The sequence below is a fragment of the Gavialis gangeticus genome, unplaced genomic scaffold, assembly GCF_001723915.1.
Source record: "Gavialis gangeticus isolate Ggan-Ray unplaced genomic scaffold, GavGan_comp1, whole genome shotgun sequence".
Taxonomy (NCBI): Eukaryota; Metazoa; Chordata; order Crocodylia; family Gavialidae; genus Gavialis; species Gavialis gangeticus.
The window spans coordinates 33,320,105-33,327,957 of NW_017729032.1; positions in this window are offsets into that span (position 1 = coordinate 33,320,105).

Sequence of the window (7,853 nt, forward strand, 5' to 3'; positions counted from 1 at the left end):
GGGCCCCCCTTGGAGTCACCAGGAACAATGGCCACAAGCTGAGGGAGGATAGGTTTAGGTTAGATATTAGGAAGAACTACTTCACTGTAAGGGTGGCCAGAGCCTGGAATAGGCTTCCCAGAGAGGTGGTGCTCTCACCTTCCCTGGAAATCTTCAAGAGGAGACTGGATAGGCACCTGGATGGGGTCTTATGACCCCTGCCACCCCCAGTGCTCCTTCCTGCCGATGGCAGGGGGTCAGACTAGATGATCTGTCTAGGTCCCTTCCGACTCATTGATTCTATGATTCTATTAAAAGCTTCCCAGAGTTCCCATACAAGCTGAGCCAAGCACTACCTCTGTGCTTCAGTTTCCTTATTTCAGAAACTGAATCTAAATTCATAAAATAGATATATTTTTGTGAGATAAATAACAAATGGGTCCTGGCTGGAACACCCCAAAGTTGTGCTTTCTATTATGATTGCACCCTGTAACACACCAACAATCACGACATAATCTGAAAGTTTTTCATCACTGAGGTCAGATTAGTTTTTACATCCTTTCTTTGTAGTGCTTCCAAATTAACCCAGTCATCATTTAAGCTTTTTTAAATTCAAAATATTCCTTCTCCCAGTGCCACTTCATCTTTCAGTAGTCAATGTTTTTAACACAACATGTCAATGTTTATTGCTGGTGATAATGAAATAATCTGAAAGAACTGATACCTGAAACACAAGGTAATATTTTAGTATGGACTCATTGTATCCATTATGTATGAACACTGCATCTGCCAGTTTGTACTCTTCAAAATGAACTTAAAACAGCTACTATTAATCACCTCTAGAGAAATAATCCAAGATTTGGCTACTGGGTATTAACAGCAAAAACAAGCTTCAGAGAGATGTATCTCAGTAAAGAAGGATTTTCACAATTTATATTTCACTTGTATTCTTTCATGAAGAACATCTGGCAATTTGCTGCATCTCTAGACTGAAAATTAGTCTATATATTTAGGAATTCTAAAGCATAGCCCCACATAACAAGATTTATGAGCTCTCCTATGTACTTAGTCTAAGGCTCTGTCTATTTTTTAAATGGTTTGCAAATATAGATATACTAAAAGACTACCCCACAAATAGTGCCAGTGAACATCCATACCAGGGAGTGGTGTCATTTTCTCACCCTAAGGGACAAGTAAGGTCCTTTAAAGCTCAGTCTCCTAATCCACCAGTCCATACCAGATACCTTTCAATACCTATATTGTAATCTACTGAAATCCTGACAACATGGGCCTTAAAATGTCTGGTTTTCTTCTTGTAGAGATTCTGCTACTAGCAGTCTCTTAGTCAGCTTACCCCAGTTATTGAATTTCTGACTGTTTCCTGTGCAGCTTCTTGTTATATAGCTGAGGACCTCCTTAGGATATAGGAAAGTAGGGCTGGAAGGGACCTCTAGAGGTCATCTAGTCCAGTCCCCTGCTCAAGGCAGAATCATTCCTTACTAAACCATCTTACCTAAGTGTCTGAACAACCTGATCTTGAAAATTTCTAGGGATTGATTTTCCAAACCTTATCAATGGGCACATCCACACACAGTGATTTAAGGTGCATTACCCATTTTTAAAATGCATGGGTCTGTTAGGGTAATGGTATGGATTTTGTGTGTTGGGGTAACAATATGGAATCTGGGAGTGCTCCGTGTGCAGCTGATTAAAAGTTTTTTCCTGTGCCTCAGCAAAAGCCACTAGTCACAAGTCTAGATGATATACTAAAAGCAACTAACTTGACTAATGCTTAAGTAAACGGATTCTTAACAGGAGGGTAGGGTGCAAAGTGCATGATGTGTTAAGTAAAAATAGAATAGCCCACCAACTAGTGTCAGGAGACAAAAGCAGAAATATGGCCTTGGAGATGGTCCTGAAGTCAGCAAGAAAACCAGCAAGAACCAGCGAGAAACTGCAAGTGACCAAAAGAAGATGGGGGTTGGAGTCTTACACATACACTCTTAGCAGAGAGGCATGTAAATGAAGGAAATGTATAGACAATACCATGCTAAGGAAGCAAACACTAAACAGAGGTGGAGCTTGAGATAGGAGGAGAAATGGGTGGAAAAAAAGGCAGAATGAGGGCGGAATAAATGCTAATATGTATGAACCAAGGTGTATAAATGTTGGAAAGAACTGTTGGTCAGGGTGGCTCCCCAGTTTTTTGGGAGCTAGTCCAAAGCTGTCTCCATTCTGAATAAAGCTGTTGTGAGCAATGTGTTCTGGTGTTTGCTCCCGCTTGCTCTGGCTAATGGGTAACAGGATCCATGGGCAATTGGACCGTAGTCTCCCTAGTTGTTGGGTGCCATATGGAGTCGGGGTCTAACAGGGTCTACATGTGTGCACCCTTAATGCACATTAAAAATGGTGATTTTAAGCTAATTGTGCCTAAATTTAATACCTGCATAAAGAAAGTATCACATTTTGGAAGAATTAGTTACAGCACGTTAAGCCAGATGCTTGCCTAGGACAGAGGCGAGTGGAGCAAGGAAAGTCATGTTGGGCTCTGGGGGCCCACCTGCTGTCCCAGACGGGAGCCCCAGCATGGGCTTCTAAGACACCTGAATCCCAGATGGGTAGCGAGGCGTCCCGGCTGCATTGCCAGGCCAGCAAACCTGCCCTGAGGAAGAGGTGCAGGGGAGCCAGTAGCAAAGGCCCTGCCCATGCTGTGCTGTCCCCTTCCTCTGCAGAGAGTCACAGGGGGGTGGGTGGGTCTGTCCCTTGTGCTTTGACAGGAGCCACATCTTCTTCTTGGCAGTTCCCAGTGGTAGCATGGGGCCCTGCGAGCTCAGCTCCAGCCCACTCTCATCTAATGCTGAGGAGGCAGGAATACAGGGAGGGGGTTAGAGCCAGGGCCAGGGCTGGGGCTGAGGCAAGGGCCTGGCTGACCACATCCAGGGGGACTGGAAGCTCCTACCTGCTTGGCTGGTGCTGGGCTACACCACCTGGCTATGCTACTGTGGGCTTCTGGGGGCTGTCCAGGGTGCTGACCATGGCAGGCTGCCCAGTAAGGCATGTTAAGTTGCCTTAAGGCATCCATGTGTAGATGCACACCTAAATTACTTTAATGCACCATAAGCTAAAGCACATTAAGTTTAGATGAATGTAAATTCATCTGTAGACATGCCCAATGTAGCCCATTCCAATGCCTGACCGCTCTCATGGTTAGAAAGCTCCAACCCAAATTTACTCTGCTGAAGCTTGAGTCCATTGCTCTTAGTCCTGTCCTATATAGCCACAGAGAAAATCCCATCTCTGTCCTCTCTGTAATCATCCTTTAGGTATTTAAAGACTGTTATCAAATCTTCCCTTAGTCTTCTCTTCTCCAGACTAAATCAACTTAGTTCTTTCAGCCTTTCCTCATACGTTTTGCTTCCCAGGTCCCTAATCATTTTTCTTGCTCTACATTATTCTTTCCAATCTATCCACATCCTTCTTGGAATCTCAGGCCCAAAATTGGACACACTACTACAGGTGAGGCCTCCCCAATACTGAAGACAGTGGTTGATTTGCTTCCCCTGATTTGCAAGTAACATTCCTCTTAATACAAGCCAGTATTCTGCTGGCCTTTTTTTGCAACAAGAGAACCATGTTGGCTTGTATTCAGCTTATGATCCACTGTAACCATCAGATCCATCTCTGCAGTACTGCAGACTAACCACTCATTCTTCAGCCTTGAATAATGGTGAATTTGTCATTATCATTTGTATTACATTAGCACTTAACAATCCCAAATGTGATCCGGGCTCCAGTGTGCAAAACCCATATAATAAGAGACCGTCCCTTTCCTGAAGATCTTTGTGCAAATGCAGGTAGCTTAAGTTAATTTGATTTGCTGTGAAGCCTGCAGCAAAGCTAATGAATTTTAGTGAGGATTTCAGTTCTGTTTGCTGGAGCAAAGGAATCCTTTTAATCAGACTTCATGGCAGGGAACTAAAATTTAGAGTGATAAAAATAATGACATCAGCAGCACAATAGAGTAGTTAGCTGTGATAGTCAGACATGTGGTAGGGCAGGGTGGCATCTTAGGGTACTGGCAGATGTGAAAAAATAAAACAGCACTTTACCTGAAGAAACAGTGTGTTGTTTTGACCCAGCCCCGTAGCATCTGTATAGATTAGGCACTTCAGCAGGCCCTCTTGGTACTTTTATCTAGTAGCTGATTGAATCAGCTATTACATAAAAGTGCCAGAATGCCCTGAAGTGCCCAATCTATACAGACATTGGGCAAGCTGGGTCAAACTAACATGATGCCTCTTCTGGATATGCACTGCATTCAGAATGGGGGTGCACTGAACTTAAAGTAAAACACCATTTTTTAATGTATGTAAGGAACCTTAGAGACTAACTGATTTGGAAAGGCATGAACTTTCATGGGCCACAGAATACTTTATCAGATGCCAAGCACAGATTTGTAGAAAACAGTTTCCATTGATAACACCATCTTTTTGGAAATCCATTCATAGTATCTGACAAAGTAGGCTCTCACCTACAAAAGTTCATGCTTGTCTGAACAGGTCTGAACCTGTTAGTCTGTAAAGTACCTCCTGTCCTACCTTCAACAGGACATTAAGGGGATAATGTGGGTTGCATCAATGGAAGTTAGAGTGAGATAAGCTAAGCTGATATGGGCATGTTCTTCAAAGACTTGAGGACTGTATTGCTAGACCTCTTGCAATGGCAGTAGGAAGATGAGCAAGGGAGAGAAAAAACCCACGGTACATGAACATAATATTAGTAGACCTCAGAGATCAAGTAAGGCCAAGTGTCTGTCCAACCTGCTCTTAAAAATGTCTGGGGATGGAGATTCCACAACTTCACTGTAGCCTGTTCCAATGCCTGATCACCTTCAGAGCCAGAAAGTTCTTCCTAATATCCAACCTAAATTTCTTCTGCTGCAGCTTGAGGCCATTGCTTCTTAGTCCTGTCCCCTGCAGCCATCAAGAAAAGCCCCTCTCCATGCTCTCCATAACCACCCTTTGTGTACTGAAGACAATTATCAAATCATCCTACAATCTTCCCTTCTCCAGACTAAATAATCTTAACTTTCAGCTTTTCCTCATATGTCTTGCATCCCAGGCCTCTAATAATTTCTGTTGCTCTGTATTGGACTCTTTCCACATTCTTCTTGGAGTGTTGGGCCAAAAACTAGACACAGCACTCCGCGTGATTTCTCAGCGGTGCTGAAGAGAGTGTAAAAATTACTTGCCCTGACTTGCAAGTGATGCTTGTCTTAATACGAGCCAGTATACTGTTGTCCTTTTTTTGTAACAAACACTTTGTTGACTCATATTCAGCGTATTGTCCACTGTAAACCCCAGGTCATTCTCTGCAGTACTGCAGCCTAGCCAGTCATTCCTAAGTCTGCATTTGTGCATACAATAATTCCATTCCAAGATTCAGAGATGTCAAGATGCATATGGCCTAGCACACGAAGACTGCAAATGTTGCTGACTTCAGATAAAGAATGGCAAGAAAAAAGACTCAACCCAAGGTTCCACTGATTGCTGTCAGCATTTCCCCAGTGCCTGAGCCCCAGTACTAAGAAGTTTACCAAATATTTGCTTGGTCAAAATGACCGTAGGTTTTGCAAAGGATTGTTGCTTGTGCTCTTTAGAATCCCTGCTGGGGTGCACCAGGTCAGGCAGCAACATCATAGAGCAAAAAAGTGAATTTGGCAATGTTAATTAATGGGTTAATTAATACCTATGTGGAATTCTTAGAGGACCTGGATCAGATAAATGCTTATGCTTCAACATGACTTGAAACAAGCAGTGCCATTAACATACTTAAACCTGACATCTGCTTGAATTACTTTACTGAAAAGGGATGAAAATGAGCAAAAGGAGCATGACCTCCTCAGATCAAGCTAGGCATGGTAAACAGCAGGAACAATTCCCTGACGTCAAACTATTTTTAATTGATAAATGCCCCCGTGAAGAGATTTATGTGCTCAAAAATCTTGTCTAACATGTCTCCCAACTATACTGTTGGTCCAATAAAAATATCACCAAAGAAAGCTTGCTTCTTTAGAAAAAATGTCATTTAGAGTTATTTTCTATATGAATTTTAGATTTGTGTCTTTTAGATTATTATTACATTTCTCTAGAACTCTGTTGGGTCATCACTAGTAAATTCTTTACGACTTCTTCACAAAGCTTTTGTTTTTTTACAAGTGCTTATAAGAGACTCATCATAATGGTATCTAGTAAGTTGACTTACAACAGGTGCATCATTTCAAAAGAAAAATGCTGCACTCTGCTTCCCATTGAATACATTAAACCCATTACTGGTTCCTTGAGTCTGATAACAGCTGCTGATCCCCATCACACATTGTTGTATATTAGACATTTAAAATAGTGTTTCACTTCTCCCCACTCATTATGCTCCAGTTTCTTAAGTTTCTCTGCATTTTGTTGTTACAAAATGGAGATGAAGATTGTAACATGTCAATTGCCTCTTGCTATCAGATGTAGCTGTGGATAGCAGGTACTTATTTGAATGGATGCAAGGCCAAACAAAATAACAATCTATCAACATCTATCTATCAAAATAAAAATCTATCAACTCCAGCAGCAGCAGCCGGAGGTAAGCAGGGCCCCATAGTGGGACAGACTGCGGGGAGGTTGCTATGCCAGAGCTGAGGAGGGTCTCACCCTGCCTTGGCCCCTGCTTGGCCCAGCCTCCTCAGGGAGAGAGTAAGGGAAGAGATGGGGTACTCACTGACCCCTCTCTAGTGAGGCAGGGCCCCTCCAAATCCCGGGCAGGGCCCCTCTTGCCTAGGAGTAATTTGGACTCAGCAGCGGGCCCACTGCACATGCACGCAGTTTAAAAGGGCCCACCAACAGGAAAAAAACTCACTTTGGTCCCAGGAGCAGCACGAGATGCTCAGGTGAACGCCTGCTGTGCCACCGCACCCCAAAATCCCCCAGTGACCCTCAACTGCTGTGGAGTGCCCCCACCAACCCCCAGCAGCAGCCAGAGGTAAGCAGGGCCCCATGGTGGGAGGGACTAGCCCAGCCCAGCCACGGGGAGGTGGCTAGGCTGGAGCCAAGGAGGGTACCGCCATGCTTCGGCCCCTGCTTTGCCCAGCCCCCCAGGGAGCCACGCAACTGGAGCTGCACGAACAGGCTGCGCAAACAGGCATGCCTGTTTGCCCAGTGAGCAAGTTACCATGGAAGTTTGCACAGGAGGGTGAGTGGGAGGGCCCAAGGCCCTGCCAGTACAACCCCTAGGGAAGCCAGTCCCAGCCGTAGCCAGACCACCAGCAGCATGACATGGGTGGGCATATGCTGCACACTGAGGGTCCCCTCTGGGCCTGCAGCCTCTCTCTATGGTTCCTCAGAGGCTTCCACCCAGATGGAGCCCATGGCTCTAGGCTCCATGCAGGCAGAGCCTCTGGTTCTTGGCTGCAGGGGCTGCCCGTCACTTTTTCAGGCTCAGGGGCGCATGGCAACCTCCGCTTGTGAGGTCTGCTCCCTTTTGGGGTCTTTGGTGTGCCAGCTAGAGGAGCCCCAGGCCACAGTCCAGAGACTGCTCGCCATCGGGGACTGTGAGCAGGAGATCGACTCCTACTGGCAGCCCCTTCACTCCCTGGAGGTGGAGGGTCAACTAAGGTCACCTCCCAGGGCAAGGGAGGACTCAGGGACCTCCCCTTCTGTCCAGAGATGGGATTGGACCAAGGTGGTCAAGGGTACCAAGGCCTGCCACACCAGGGTCCCTGCCCCGCTGGAGCTTTGCAACAGGTTCAAACCTTTTGCAACCCCAGCAGAGCCTGAGAAGCTGCCAGCTACCGCAGGCAACACAGGCTCAACTGCAGCTACTGCCCCTGC